Source organism: Cyanistes caeruleus, chromosome 2, assembly GCF_971803275.1.
Source record: "Cyanistes caeruleus chromosome 2, bCyaCae1.hap1.1, whole genome shotgun sequence".
Taxonomy (NCBI): Eukaryota; Metazoa; Chordata; class Aves; order Passeriformes; family Paridae; genus Cyanistes; species Cyanistes caeruleus.
Window position 1 is genome coordinate 115,673,599 of NC_141702.1, and position 16,899 is coordinate 115,690,497.

Consider the following 16,899-nt stretch of genomic DNA (forward strand, 5'->3'; position numbering starts at 1 on the left):
GCAACAGAGCTTGACAGACTTCATTTGATCAAAACACGAGTGAGAAAGAAGAAAATTGAGGGGGAAAAAAAAAATCTATCAAGAAGTCTGGGATGGGATTTTCCCCTCCAGTGATGTATTTATAGCCCCTAAATAAGGATCTAATCCAAAGTCAACTGAAATCAATAGGGAGACTTATTGACTTCAGTGAGTATTGGATCAGACCCTAAAAGCAGAGCTTCCAAGCTACAGAAAGTATTTTGGGACATGGTGTACTATAAATTATCACCAAGAATGTGAAATAACAACCCAGTCATATTTAGGGTGGCTTGTTGGTGACCAGAGCAGATAAAACAAAAAGCTCTTCAAGGAGATAAAGCTCAGGGATTGTGGATCAAAGCTTGGTGCCTGTTGTAAGGTCTGGGCAATCAAAGTTCTCATTTTGGTGGTTTTTTTTTCTCTTGGGCTTTCAGCAAGGCCAAAGTCAGACAGATCTCCAGATGTTTCAGATGTTTAATGTCATGTGAAGTAAAAAGCATCTCAAGGTCACTGCCTGTGTTAAGCATGGGTGCTTCTTTCCTGTTAATCACAATCTTTTATTCAACTCATCAGCAAGAGCTAATGAGACCTTCAGAAAATCTGACAGAAACCTGTTAACCTGGACAGCATTCAGTTTTGAAACGTGTTATCTATTTGGCAGTTGAAATATCCACTACCCAAAAGTTTAAGATGCTTCAGAAGAACACACTATTCCAATAAAAACAGGGAGAAATCCAAGTAGAGAAAGCAGAGCTGGGCACTAGCTCCTCCATATCAGCTGAGGATCTTGCATCCAACCAGTTGAAAGCTGACAAGGATCAACAAGCCCATAAGAGAGCTGATGCAAAGCCTGCCTGAGAGAGCTTGTCCCCAAGGACATGAAAGGTGAGTGCTGACTGGTGTGAGGAGATCCACAGCTAAAGCTCCTATCAGTTTGAGTAACGAGGATATGAACAGAAGAGTGGGGAAAGAGTAGAGAAAAAAATGGATTTGCTTTGCTGACAGACTTGACAGTCAGTTTGTGGTTATCTCGTGCACCAAGAATCTCTGGTTTATTTGAGCATTAGGACATGGTTCTAACCTAGGTTACTATCAGCCTGATAACAGCTGAGGTGAGAGCCTCTAGCAGTTCTGACACACCAAAATTTACTAGAGTCACTTCAGAGATATGAAATACATAGACTTCTAAAATGTTTTCATAATTGTCTTATGCTTCCTAAACATAAAATGTGGTTGCAAAAATACCTGGTACTCCTACTTGGAGAACACTTTATTTTCATCTGAGACCCTCAGAAGGCTGAAGACCTGTCCTACAAGGACAGGCTGAGGGAGCTGGAGATGTTCAGCCTGGAGAAGGAAAGGCACTGGGGGGATGTTAGAGCAGCTTCCAGTACTAAAAAGGCATTAAGAGATATGGAAAGGGACTTTTTACAAGGGCATGGAGTGATAGGACGGGGGGGATGGCTTCAGACTGACACAGCAATGGGGTTTAGATTAGATATTAGGAAGAAATTCTTTACTGTGAGGGTGGTGAGATGCTGGAACAGTTTGCCCAGAGAAGCTGCAGATGTCCCATCCCTGGAAACAAGGGTTGGGTGGAGCAAGGTTGGGTGGAGTTCTGAGCAACCTGGTCCAGCTGAAGATACCCTCATGATCAAAAAGCAAGACAAAATTGCATAATAAGCACATAGGGCCCTGAAACCAAATTTCTTTAGGGGTCTCTTCTTCCTTCAGGTGTATCTTAATTATATTCTCCTGGAATTCAAGAGACACTTCTTCTGACTACAGAAAACTCTGGCATCTTTCTGGCTGCTAAACAGCCTTCTAAAACAGCACATTCTGCTCTGTTCCTGCTCACCTGATATCATTGGTGAGTCTGTTGTTTGGCAGTCAGGAGGTTCTGACAGCCCAACCAGTGCTACAAATCCTAACAAACATAATATTGTGTTAGTAATTACCAGAATATATTGCCAGAATATAGCTGGAAGTAAAGGAGACTGGAAAGTCTACAGTCTTTGTGGCCAGATCACAAGGCATGAAAGCTTTCTGTATGGATTCTCTCAGTGAGGCTCATGCCAAAGGGAGACTTTGGATCTTCAAATATTTTTGGAGCATGGGGGAGAAGATAAATGGAATGTCATCCAAGGTTATGCAGAAATATCAGTGAGTTCTAAGGCTTTTTTTCAGTTAAATGCTGTAATATTATCAAGTCAGAAGTTGTCTTTCCTAACAGTTGAAAGGAGGCTGAGAAACAGAAACACTTTTTTAAAAGCAGGTGAGAATTACCAAAAGTAATCTTGACAGAACAGTTAACCAATAACTTCTCAATGGGTAGGAACAATATTTTACCTATTGTTTTACCAAATCCAGCTGGGATAGACAAGATGTTCTTTCCTAGAGCAGCAGGTAACAACCAAAGCATTAAATGTTGACAGCCAATATCAACATCAGAAAGCAAATCACAGGCATCACTGATACCAGCACTAGGAATCACTGTATGGCAGGCAACTGCTGTGATCTAAAACTCTGTTTAACACACAAGTTAGTCCAAATCTCATAGGAAGAAACTGAAGATTAGCCAGACATTCTGCATTTCAGCTGCAAGCACTTCAAGGCTTCAAATTCAGATTAATGTACTTGTAACGTAGGTAAGTAGTCAAATCTGCAATTATTTTCCAGCCCCTGGGAATACAAGCAGAGCTTTCAGTGGAAGGTAAACATCACCCTCAGCATCACTGATGATAAAGTACCTGATATGGTGATCAGAATTTATATTACACTTTCATCTTATATTTCCTCTTATCCCCAAATGTCAGAGTGCTCCACAAGAAAAGGGGTGAACATCCCTCCCTGGTCACATCTGCAGAGGCTGAACTGGCACCTGGCAGCTGGGTTCCTGTTTTCTGCTCTGCAGACCACAAATGTTCTCTTGCCCTCCTTCCAGACATCCCCTGCCACAAAGGAGAGGCTGAAAAAATAAACCCAATCTGGTTGGCTGATAAAGAACACAAATGCATTCACGTCTAAATACAAAATGGCAGTCATGCCTGAAGAATTTAAGTAGCACGCGACGCAAATATTGCCGAGTTCATGGGAAAGGAGAAAAGCAAAAGGTAGCCAGATGCCTTAGGACAACCTGAAGGACAACTGTCCCAAGACACCAAGACAGATGGCACAAAAATCTTACAGCAACAAGAAGCAAAGAGGTCAGCTCTAGATTTCCAGAGGATCAGCCTTCACTCCTTCCAAAATTCTGAATTAATAGCCTCAAAAGCCAATTGAGAATGATATGAAGTAAAACTTCTGCACTTCCATAACATCTTAGAAAAAATTCATATTCCACGGAGAATTTTCCCATAGAATAATCAGTTAAAAACCATCACTTTTTCAGAAAAATGAAGTGGCTTTGAAGAAATCACAGGCAATATTAGAAATGTAAACATATCAGACATTCCTCTAAGGACCATCAAATAAATAAGTAGAAGAATTAATTGAAAAGAGCTGATACTGTTGAAGAGTGGAAACTTTCCCTAAGAAAGGAGCTTCAGGAGGTAAAAAATGACCACTGTAATACCTCAGATGTTATGAGTTCAAGCTAACCGGAGTGTTTTTCTAGGAATGGAGCTGTACAACATCTAAATTCCCAGCTAGCACAAATCCTGCAAACATTTGCTTTCTAATATATTAAATCTCTCTTTTTAAAAAAATCAGAGTATAAATATGAATGAACTTGGAGTTATCATTTGCTTAGATTTTCCATGTGTGCTTCTCATATGAACCTTCTGAGGAAAATAACCAAGGAGACTGTCATCCTTTTCACACACACTCACAAAATAAAAAGTTATAATGAAGAACTTCTCCTCAAAATGAAAAAAAAAAAACCAAATAGTAGCTGCAGCACAACTAAGGATCACTATAAAATAGTAAGGGAAAATCCCCTTTATTTCACTGATTTTGTACTACACCTCATGGTTTAAGCCACATATAAATTAATTAAAAATAGAATTGAGTGTGAAGAGAGGTGGGAAATAATTACTGTAGGAGATGGACACAGAAAGACAGATAAATTCAGTGGAAAACAAAATGTGGATAGGTTGGTGGCCACATGTATAGGCACACTCTCAGCCTACCTTTGTGGAGACCTTTCTAACCCTAAGCCAATACATAGGAAAAGTACACTTTTGATCTGGAGTTGAATCATTTTTAGGGTCAAGGAAAAGAAAATTAAGACAACCATGGGTTGGAGTTCTAGGAAAAATAATGTTTCTGATCTCAAACCAGTCTTTACTGTTCTGATAAACAATTCAAGTCATGCAGCAGAAAACCTCAAGATCCACAGGATTTGCTCATCCTTTGCATGGGACCAGTGGCCCAGGATAAATTTAGTAGCAGGCTGCCCTCAGCTGCCACATCATGTCTGTGGGGTGAGATGGTCTCAGGACCTTTGAATCCCAATATTGCTGGAGCAGACCACACATCTGCTACATTCCAGGTGGATCAGATGCTCTTTTACAGCAACCTTGACACCTACAACAATCTCTTATGGGTCAGTGCTGTCTCCCTTTGGCTCTCACACCACAGAAGAGATAAATGAACAGAATCAGACACTCCAAGTGTCCTTTTTTCTATATTTTGACAAAGCCTTCAAAACTTGGCCTGGCAAGCACTGTTAAAATGAGCCAGCCATTACCTGGGCAGCTCTCACAGATCAGGTGCAGAATTAAACAGCTTTGATAATATCCTAGGGAGCAAATTATTACTACGTAATCACAGCTTGATAAATTAAATCAACAAGTCAGATGCCCAGGTGCAGGAGGCATCAACTGCAGGACTTTTCCCACTTTTCTACCTGTTGAAGACTTGCTAGATTACAATGAACTCTGTCACCTGGCACAGAAGGACTTTGCTGCTGCCCTCCACAGGTTTAAGGGAATTCATCTATGTTCAACAGAACTCTCAAATTCTCCTTTCCTCACAACTCTTCCATGGGATTCTGCTCCCTCCACCTGACAAGAAATACATATTTGTCTCATTTGTTCCATGTAATGATGGAAATTAGACAATTTCTGTACCCAGACATACAAGTTCAGAGAATGTTTTTTGGTTTGAGGAGAGTGGAAGTGAAGAATTTTTTACTTGAAGAGTTTCTATTTCCCAAAAAAGCTTTGCCTGCCATCAAGATAGATTCTTCGTGCTCATCTATTTTTCCCCCCATGAATATTTGGCTTTATCTGAATTATTGACTGTATTTTCAGACTGCTTACTCAGGTTCAAAGAAAGACTCTCTGTTTATGACTGTTTGTGCATTTCCCTCTGGGACAAAGGGGTTGGAGTGTTTATTACACACCTCAGGGCAGAAGGATTTTGTGCAATTATTTTGCACACAGATAACAGAGATTTTTCACAATTGCAGAAGAGTCAGATTTGTGTGTTTATGTTACAATACTTTGCTCAAAACATCAGCTGGGGTATAATCTTATAATGAGTGGGAAAATTTGTTTACACAGAATTTACTAGAAGATCACTGTCACAAAAAAGGGACACTGCTGTACACTGCAATTTCAGCTATTGAATATTGTCAGAGAAAAAGCTGCCTGAGATATTACTGGCATTAAAAAAGGACTATTCTTTTAATACTTTATTTTCTGTTTATGTGGAACAATGTAGGGAATTCAAAATGAGTCCAAAGTTTTGATTGGCCTAAATTTGCATTTCTAAGTTCAAAAGAAAGTTGGTGGAAAACTATACATAACTCCAGTGAGGATATATTTTTCCTCCCTCCAGTGTTTTCCCCCATTAATATCTGTCCTGCAGCTTCATGATGAAGAGGATGGATGTCTTGATTAGCAACTCCAGGGAATGGCAAAGTGTTTTGCACAACTTCCCGCTGGCTATTTAATTTAAAGAATGCAAATAACAGAATTACAATAATGAGGGATGGAAAGGCCTTCTAGGTCAGGAAGACCCCAAGCCAGGGCAGAGGTTTTCCCAACAGTGCATTTCCTGGGATTCTGCAGAGAAGGTTTGTTATCCTAGCTTGTAGGCCACTGTGCAAGAACAGTGAAAACCACACTGGGGAAGCTTCTGTGCAGTCAGAGAGGTCCATGGAGCTGGGAAGCCTCATCACAAGGGGAAGTGATCAGTGATATCACATCTCAGACACAGGGAGGGACCACCTGCAGACAGGGGCATTCAATGGAATTACATCACAGAGGTGAAGCACAGGAGCTGCAGGGAGCTGCTCTCCTGTGGTCTTTGAAGAAACAAAGCAGAATCAAAGCAAGTTTCAGCTCCAGAGGCGAAGGTGCCCTCATGAGATCCTTCTTCCACATGGGGTTGTAGAGTTACAGGAGCCTCAAACAGATGCTGAGCAAGATTTTCCAGACAGAAATTTGAATAAGCTCCCTACTAAATTCTGTCCCAAGGTATACAATCACTATTTCAGGAGCACACTGAATACTAAACTCTGTTGCATCACCCAATATTGTTTTCTGTATTAGCAAAAGATCCCAAATACAACAAAAAAAGATGTTATAAAGCTTTCTGAGGAAAGAAAAATTCCTGCTGCTTCCAAGATGGTATATTTTGACAGGTTAAATGGTGGATAGAACATATTCAATAAATAGAAAATAGAAATTGTGGGTTACTTTTTACTCCCCAAATTCTGTTGGCAAAGCAGTAGAAAGACAAAACAGGAAACTTGTCACTATATCTTCTCTCTACTCCCTCCTGCCCAGGCCTAGGCCAGCAGCACAGAGCACCAATTCTTCCAAACACCAGACTCTTAAGTTGCACAGAACTACTTTAAAACCATTCAGCATTTTAAGTGGTGGAAAGGGGAAAAACTGTTGGCCTGGCTGCTACACTCAGATTTTTTTTCCCAAGATTGCAATCTTTCCCTAATTCCTTTTGCCTCTAGTACATAAATTGTTCTGTTGAGGATCTTGGGAGGTGATGAAGAGAGTTATACATGAAATCCTCCTGACTGTATCATTAATGAAGATGCTTTCCAGAGGTTCATTGCCCTGGAGAAAACCAGTCCCAAAGGAAGTTTTGCCTCATTGCAAAATAAGTCGATGACTCTCTGCTCTGGAAACATTGTAACCTTGTCCATATCAAAGAGTTCCCTGCTCAGATGTTGGGTGGTGCTGAGAGGAAAATGTTCAGCCCTAATTTTGACACCCTGTCTACCCAATAGAGATAGGAGGAACATATTTTTTAAGTCAGCAAGTGAGGGGGGAAAAAAAAAATAAAAGAGAAATCTTTTCCTCTGGGGAGAAAAGTCAACTCATCACCACATTGACCCACTCGCAGGCAGAAATGAGAGTAATACTAGATTTCAGATTTGGATATAGACGGAGTTGTTACAAAAGCTCTATAAAAAATGGTCTTACAAAACATGATGACTAAGAATCACATTGCTGAGGTGCTATTTCTTCCAGTTCACAGTGAAATAAATAATTGCTGTTTCCCTGTAAAAACTATTCGTGACAGCTTTTGAGCCCAGGCAGCCCAGCCAGGCACAGCTTTCAGAAGGGAACCTCCAAATGCTTTCCCTTCTTGCTCAATCCCCATGCACTAATAAAAAGACACATGAAAAAAAAAAACCCTACAATTTTGCAGTGACATGCATTCAAAAATGAATTGAGAAAAACAAGGGAGTAATGGTGGCCTCACTTCCAGATTCTCATTTTGCGTAAGGACAGATTTAACCTGGCTCTGGACCGAACACTTTTCCCGTTAACACAGGGTCCTTAAATGCATTTCCCATAAACACTGGGAAAGTGCTTTTAGTGAGCGTGTTTAGCGTAAAGCTTTGATCATGTCTACACTCATTTTGGCTTTTCTCTGTACTTCAAATCCTCCTCATCATGCTGACCACATACTCCTCTGGCTTGTTTGTTCATGGTAAGCACAAAACAAACACTTTCAAGAGATCTGTCTATATGAATGTTCTACAGTTACAGCAGCAAAATCCTCAGATGACTCAGTTTATTACATAAAGCCTGGGATATCCTAGGCATTCCCAGAACACTGATTTGATATGAGAAGAAAACCAGCAGGACACATTTTCTCTACTCCAGTTTGTTTTGCCAGCAGACATGTCACACTGCTACACATCGCATCTGGGCCCCACGTCTAGAAAACCAAGTTTTTAAGACTAAAACCTCCCTATTGCCTTATTTCTTTCTGCAGACACACATATTCCAAAGTTACATTAAATCCCTAAATAACCAAAGAAGCACATTTCCCACAGAAGTGAATCATTGCTGATTGCCTTGTCTCTTTCTTTTTTTAAAAAAACCAACTTTATCTCATGGATAGAGACAGTATCTATGCATTTGCCTTGGCCCATGCAACGAGCATAATGAAGCAGAAAACATTTTTCATTTTTCCTGACTCTGCAAATTCAGGGGAGGGAGTTGCAGAGGTTTTTTAGTCTGGGGGAGGGAGTTGCATTGTGAAGCAGGGTGAGTGTTTACTTGGTTGAGATATATGTACTAAAAATCCCTCAAGAGCATTTACAGCCAAGTGATAGCAATACCCTTTTCTTCCTGGAATAGTTTTCATTGAATCCCACTGCAATTAAAGGTTCAGTTCTAAACAAAGACTGAAGGCTTAGGTTATGTAAGGAAGTACTACAGAGGAATAGTTTGCTCCTCACCTCAGAAGTGCTTCTACACACCCCAGCCTCCCGTGACTGTGGCTTGTTCCCACTATTGACTTGGATTCCTGGAGCTCTGGGGACACAAGGCACACATTTAGCCTGTGCAAAGCCCGCAGAGAAAGTGAGAACCTTTCAGTGCCGCAGGGTCACACACAATAGCAAGATGCTTGTGAATTGGTGAGGGAGGATGAAAGTGAACACTTACACTTAAAGAACAACCTCTGTTACACTGGCTTGATGCCAGAAAAAATAACCCATTACAATCAAAACCCAGTTAAGTCAAACAGTCCATGCTTAATTAAGCCCACTCTAAGAGTTTTCTGTTCAACGCAGCTGATATTTTCAGCAGGTGAGACTGAAGCTTGCCAGCTCAGAGTATCAAATCTAAACCCTTAAACGTGGGTGTCCACGCTCTGTGCATTGCTGACATGGAAAAGGGGATGTAGAGCCCAGAACAGGAATATTCAGAATACAAAGATTCAATTGAAAACATCAATAGTTGTGCCTGTGCCACCAAACACAGTGGGCTGGGCCTGTTCTCCAGCCCTCAGGCCCAATGAATGCACAGTACAATGCACATCCACGTAAGCTGAATCCTTTTTTCCTTGCCAAGAGGGTGTTTCATTCATATTACCCACTGGGACCAGACCTTGGCAACTCTCTATTCCCAAAAGATGGCCAGAAGTCACTTGGGTGACTGATATTTGCTGAATATTTAAAGTGTGCCAGAAGCTCTGCTCAGCTGTTGAACAATTAGACACCATGAGCAACCAACAGGAGCCTGGACTGAGACTCACATCCATCCCAGCCTTTTTCAATTTATTGGGATAGGATGTAGCCCATCCATCCCAAGATCATTAACCAAAGCAATAGTTTATTTTGAGCTTACAAGAAGGGTTTTGTCTTAGAGGTCATTACAATGAGCCCAAAGCCAGCAAGATTCCTTCCAATAATTCAAACAAGCCTCACACCCAAGTCCCAGCACCCAGGCCCTGCACAATGGGCGATGTGCTAACTCACAGCAGACTCTGTAGCCTAAATGTAATCCCTGACCACTAATACATCCTGATTTTCCTGGTGTAGAAGCTCAGAAAGACTAATTCTGAATTTCACTTGAAGTTCATGGAAGAGAAAAGGGAAGGAGGCTGACTGAAAACAATGAATATCAGCTCATTTTAGCCATCAAAACCACAAAAATGTCTACAGTGCTGATCAGTCATCCAGAACAGACAGGGGAGATAAGGAGAGCAGGAAACCACACACCTAAAAACACACAGAAGCATGAAGCTACACACATGCACCAGTTTGTCAGTGCTGCTTGTCTGTAAAAGCAAAATAAACAGCAAAGCTATCGAAAAGGTTTCTCCTCTCCTTTTCAGACAGAGGTGTGCAAGCCAAGCCTTGACTCGTTTGGGGAGAGGGTGTTTCATTGTGGTTTGGAGATGCATCCAGAAATTTTTATTACTCAGAAACTTTTGTTCTGAGTGTATTTTTATAAGGAGTCTGAGAATGAAATATGAATCATATTTACATCTGTTAACATGTTGGGAACAGAGGAAAAAAAAAAAAAAAAAGGATGAGCAAACTGCTGCTGAAATAACTAAAATAAAAAGTTGGTTCAATTTCCCACAAGACTTTCTAGGTTTGGGAAGAAAATGTTTGTGTTACCAAAAACCCCGAGGTGAAGGCAAAAGACAGTGGCAAAGTCAGCAATGATTTGAGCTATGCATCTGTTTCTTTGGTAAGGTTGATAGGGAAAGTACATAAGAAAGGTTGTAAATTAGTTATGTCAGTTCTGGATTTTGGTACAAGCTGTTTAGTCCCATGATGTAATTTGGGCTAGCTGGCCAGAGCTCTTCCCCTGTAGAAAGAATACATTGTAATAGTTTTGTCTGTGTGAATGATGAGTGTACATATTCTTATAAATAAGATGTTTTGTGCAAACCTTTCACATAAATGCAGGACAGCTGAAGTATAATGGAAGGAAAATGTCACATATCGCAAAGAATTTTTTCCCCAAATTAACCTCCATAAATGACTTAAGAGCAGAGGGAGCATCTAATGAAAGGATCTTTATGCAGATGCAGATCATGACATTCCATTCATAAAACCAAAGAGAAGCAATGTGATGTAGCTGCAAGACTGGTGGGGGGAAGGAGATTAAAAAAAATAACAGTAATTTCAGAGTATGGCAAAAGCTCCAAGATATCTTGACTAAGACCACAAAAATTTGTACTACCCACGCTTTCTAAGGTCTGATTCTGAAAGCTTAGCCTTTTCTCAGGCCAGTTTCTCATATGGAGGAGCATTCCCCATAAAGATAATTTTTCTATCAGAGCAATTACCTAGATTACGTGCAATGACAGACAGGCGGTGATTGGCATTACACAAGTAAACAAGCAGCAAGTCAAGGCAGACGTGAGCAACCACAGATGGGAGAGAAGAAAAACCATTATTCATCTCTTCAAGAGGAGCAGTGAGAGCAGAGAGTCTCCAACAGGAGCAGACAGACAGTGGCAGAACTGAGAACTAAAAGCAGAAGTTCTGCAAAGCAGTGCCTCTCTCTTGGGGTCTGCCACCCTCAGTAGAGGGCCAATCCAGGATTAAATCTGATTTTAGAACATTTATCTGACATCTTGCCACATAATGGGAGGATAAGAAAATACCTCCTAATGAATTAATATTTAGTGAATACTTTGTTCATATTGGGTTAAGCATGGGTTTATCACATCCACACACAGAAGGGAAGGTGGCAGAGACAAAAACAAAGCAATATTCTCACATTGTCTATAGGGCAATACCCTTGCCCAGTGAACCACATCACCTCAGAAAAAATAAAAAAAAAGATAAAAAAAAATATGAAGCTCAGCAATATAGATGTTAAAGGGATGTCAGAACAACCTGGTAGTGCAAGAGTGCAGGAGACTGCAGACCAGATGCTACAGATTAAAACTGCTTGCCAGTCACAGCTAAGAGCAGCATTCAAAAGGAAAATCAAAATGCCTTCCCCCCATTATTTGAACATCACTTGCAGAGGTGCAGCCAGGCAAGGGGAGGGCTACCAAAGCCCCAGCACCTGAAAGATGCTGCCCTCTTCCCAAGCTGTTCCAAGGGGCACGTGGGGCACTGTGAGAAGGTTTTGAGAGTTCTGAGATGGAAACCACATGTGAGCACACCCCCCTGGGAAGAGCCCCATGTGCAAGGCAGCGGGCAGACCACCAACTAACTACATGTGTCAAGTGCTCACGGGGTGTCTGACTTGTTTGGGAACCAAACAGGATGGGGGGCAGAAAGGTTCCCAGCCTCTGGAAAGAGCCTGGCACATGATGTGTGTGTTTGCTGCGAGTGAAGAATCCCACTCCAGTGAATGTGTTGGAGAAGCTGCCTGACAAGACAAAGTGACTTCTCCTTGCTTTCTGTCCCGCAGTTTATCTCATCTGATAGTGAGGTAAACCTGACATGGGCTTCTGTGAATTGGAATATTGCTAGGGGATCCCATTTTGCACATTTCCTTGTCTAAACTGATCAGGGTAATTATTTCTGAGGTAGAGAAATATTGAAATATCCCACTAAAACTGACATTCTCCTGCACCAGAAGCCAATCATTGCAAAGCAAAGGGTGAATTAGAGGAGAGTGGCAACTCTGCTGCCGCCAGAGGTTCTCTTACCACACTCACACCAGAGGGAGGCTGGAGGTCCTTTCCTTCTGTTGACCTTCTCCTCACTTTGCTTGGATGCTCTGTCCATGAAATACCTTTTTACAGATATCTTCATTCAGTTACTTTCTCCCCTTTCCACTCCTACAGTCACTCTCTTGAATCAATAAAATCCCACCACCTTGGGACAGAACATCGTCCTCCAGGCATTACTTCCCCAGGAGAGGTGGCAGGTGCCACCAGGACTGTCCAACTTTTGTCTCCATAGGACTCTTCTAAGGTTGCTTATGAACTTGTCAAGCTCTGTGACACACAGCAAAAGTGCTCAAGGAAGGCAGGGACAGCTCTCAGTGAAGACCAAATGAAGATACTCAGAAATTTGGCCTCTGGCTGTGGTTCCAAGACATGGTTTTGGGTTATGCCACAGACTTCAACAAAACTTGGTCTAATCATCAGATTTCACATATTGAGCTGGTTTTGAAAATCCAGCTTCTAATCCTCCCAGATGCAAGGAAGAACTACTTCTCTACTGCACAAGGCTTTCCACCGATAAATTCCCCAACTCTAGAGAGAAATTCGGAAAGGGGAGGACAAATGCACCTTTTGGACAGTCTTGCAGGCATTTTTTCCTTATTATTCCTGTCCCCCTTAAAATCCTACTGCCACATCTCAGAAGAATACTGTAATATAATTTTTATCTATTGTGGTTTTAAACTGTTACTCTGGGGAGATTTCAGTAACAAAAATACTGGTTTTCTGCTTGTTCTGCTTGTTCTCTTTCGCTTTGCTGGACTAAGATATATTTTTGTTGCTTGAAAAGTGGTATATGAATCTCTCAAATTTTGGCACATTTACATTATGCCACCAAGTTGCAAAATATTACAAGCAATAGCAAAGTAGAAATCAGATTTTTTATTATTGCAGAATACAGATAAAGAAGTATCCTAATAAACACAGCCTACACAAATATAAATCCTGTATTAGTTTGTTTCTCTTTCTTTTGGTTGTTCTATTGCAGAATAATTTCTGCAGTGCTATGAGGCTTGAACAATATAAAATATTTTTTAGAATACAATTTAGCCAAACTAAAAAAATCCACTATACTTATATAACACAATTTGATCATTTTTATGCAGGGTCTCTCACTCATTAAAATTTAAATTCATGTGTAGACATCACTAGACTAAAATCCTATTTTGTCTCCAATATAAAGAAACAAGTTCTCAAACAGTATTCACTTTAAGAAGGGCCATCCTGAAATACATATTAACTGTGGGGGATGGGAAAAAAAAGTATAAAAATAAATAAGCAGAAATTATTACTCTAAGGGTCAGAGAAGAAGAAATATTAGAATGCAAGCTATCTCTAAAAAAATAAAAAAAACAAAAAACCAACACAGCACAGCATCAGCTATCACACCACTGATTTTCAACACAGCTACCTGGATTACTCCAGCTGCAGAGGTGCTTTAATGCTTTGTCATATCAAATTATTGGGCAAGCAATCACAAACAAGGCCAGCAGGTGTAAGGCAGATGGCAAATGGTCCCAGCAAAATACTCACCCACAACCTCCAGCCCTCTCTTTGGCTGGAATCATCCTCTGGGCGAAGTTCAGGCAGGGAATGACGTTTGGGATATAGGTTCATGGCTTTTAAAGACTCAAATGAAACAGACTCAGTTTTGACCTATTACTTAAAGTGGTATCTGGTCTCCAGATCTGAAAATGATTGAACTAACCCAGTGTACTTCACTAAAGCTTTGTAGAACATGCTGTGGAACTGATGTAGGACTCTTATTGTGACTTAGAGTGGCATAAACTATGTCAACTGTGTGGAACCATGTCACAGCCATGAGCTCCTTGAAAAGTATAATTCTTAGAAACCAAACAAGTGAGAAATCTCACCTGAAAGAAAGGCAGCAAACACCTGGGCAGTGCAGATGAGCGGCCAAAGTATCAGCACTTCAGTCCTGTTGGTCTGGACCAGCTCAGACCTGAGGTTTACTATCAGGTCTAATCGATCTCATGGTCACACTTCAGTGAACAGAGGTGTCTCAGAGCAGAAGCAGATGTGATGTGGTACCACAGTGCTGCCTGAATGGCTTTAATGTTCCTTCCTTTGTCTGAAATGGATAAAAACAGAGCCAGGTTGTCAGCTATGACCCAGTCTTGTTGGTTGCAATTTGTAGAACATTTCTGGCTTGAAAGTGTCACCCTTTTTCTCATCAGTCCCTTGAAAAAAAATTGTAAATATTGAAATTTTGTACAGTTTGGGTTTTGGGGGGGGATTTTGTTTTCGTAAGAACATATTTAACTAAAGGTTAAAGAATTCAATTTTTAGAGCAGATAGGACAGAAGGACAGCAGAGATTTGAAGGACAGGTGTGAGGAAAAAGAAGTACAGGCTTAGCTTCCTTTATTTTAAAGAAGTTTATTCCTTTTGGCTTATCACACAGATGGTACAAAGGTGCAAAGCCTGAGGAACTGCAAAATCTCATGGATTCTACTCTCCATTTCCCCCCAAACCAACAATTTGCTCTCACCTCCATACATAATACTTGATTCTCACATTTAGAAGTGACATTCCATTCAGCTCCAAGCTGACCCATAAATTCAAACATAAATTAGCAAATCAGTTTACAGAAAATTTCACAGAAACATTAAAAGAACTCATTTGACCTTTCAAAAAAACTAATTTCACTTTTCAAACAGCAAATTTTGCTTTTAATCTCTATGTTTTATGTTACCACAAAGAAGTTTCCATGACATACTTACAACTAGAAATGAAAAGCACTCGATGAAGGCTCATATGACCTAGTTTAATATTAAAGCACTCACATCCTTCCAACTCTGCCACTGTGTAATGAAGATCTAGACTAAAAAACTAATGTACAAAGTGTTTCTTCTTCAAACTGCTAAGTCTGTGTTTTCCTCTCAAGACTCCAGCTGAGCTCTATTAACACCAAAGTAATGTACAGCCACGGAATTTCACTCCAAATTTCACCAGCTTTCATCTGGCTCCAGAAGACCCACCAAAGCTGTGCCTATATGTATTATTCTTTCAACAAGCAAAGGATTAATATTGACTGATTATTGGCTGCCCCAGAAATGCAAGAAACCTCTGAAGAGTGGTCTTGTGTTTTAGAAAGACATTAAATATCAAGCCCTAATTTATTAATTTATGTATACATTTTTACAGGAGCCCATGAGAAGAAGCCTGACTGCCAGCCACAGTTTAATTCACTCTGATAACACAGAGACCATAAATCCTAACTAACAGCTCAACATGTGAGGCATTTGATGTGTCTGGGAACCTGCTGTATGAAAGAAATTAGCTGGTAGAAAAAGAAGCAAAATGCCCATTCCCATGGGAAGAGTCTGCAGGACTGGTAATAGATCATTTGTTCATTTGGAAGACACTTGTTCCTCTAGTAAAACAGCAACTAATATTTTTGCTTTCCACTGCTCAGACAGGAAATATGGTGCTAAGGGCCAATAGACAGAGCAAGTCATCGTGCTAATTACACGGTCAGTAAACATTTGCTCTCCCATGTTTCCTAAAGGCCTGAATAATTCCTGGTTGGAATTCAGCAGTGGGACCAGCCGCCTTCTTCCTCTCTGACGCAAATGCTGAGGAGATGTATCACATTTTAAAGGATATCCAGGTTAAACACCCCTGTTTTCACAGGATGATCCTGTCACCTGGAAAAGGTTGAGTGCTACCACATTTAGAGGGGAAATGAGATTTTTAAAGTATCCAAGGACCAAGGTTCTGAAACTGCCCCTCAGTAGATGGCAAACATCCAGATTTAAACAGCCTGATAAATGTACAAGTGGGATTGTAGAGCAGATCACTTACTGAGAGGGGTTTTTTTGGTGGACAAATCCCTTCTAGTCCTACCTTCAATCATATATAAGACATATTTCTCACTCACAAAATCATTCAAGATGAACTACCTGATTATACAAGAGGGTGTGATATGGAAAAGCCTCTACTAACCTACAAAAACACAGCAAAAGAAGTTGATTGTATTTCAAGGTACAAAGGTATAGTTTTTTGCTGTAATTTTGGGTATTTATTATACCTGGTCAGACTCTGAAGTTCTGACTAACACAATATATTTTATTGGGCCACATCATCTTTGCTCTCTGCCCAGCAAATATCCAGTCCAGGAGCTGGCCACAAACTGGACAACATTCTAGGTATCTGACCTTCTCCCAGAGTGGGTCTGTATGGTAAATAGAGAGATCCACTTACAGATTCCCAGTAAACTATCTTCTTGACATCCTCTCCATGGAAGAAAGCTGCTTCCCATGCACACAGCACTCAAGATTCCTGACTGGTACTTACTGGAGTAGGATGAGCAAGTCATAAGATGCAGTTGTGTCAACATCAAAGGAAAAACAAACATTCAAGTGTTTTGAAAACGCTTCAGAGTGAAGTCTCATTTCTCATGTGCCCTGAGTGTAGCTTCACCCCCACAATTTTTAAGTAAAACATCTCCCTAATAGCATTCTGAATGGTGTAATTGCAGGCAAAATGCTTGACTTCCACCCAC

The 16,899-nt window shown here is 40.6% G+C and overlaps 1 protein-coding gene across 1 annotated transcript in view; it reads right to left on the bottom strand.

Moving 5' to 3' along the window:
- The window catches only part of LOC111926676 (uncharacterized), a 253,168-nt gene that overhangs the window by 192,994 nt on the left and 43,275 nt on the right, over positions 1–16,899 (bottom strand). Inside the window, exon 8 of the mRNA XM_086873383.1 lies at positions 14,247–14,464. The gene's annotated coding sequence lies outside the window, so the exon portion shown is untranslated. The remainder of the gene's footprint in view (positions 1–14,246; positions 14,465–16,899) is intronic.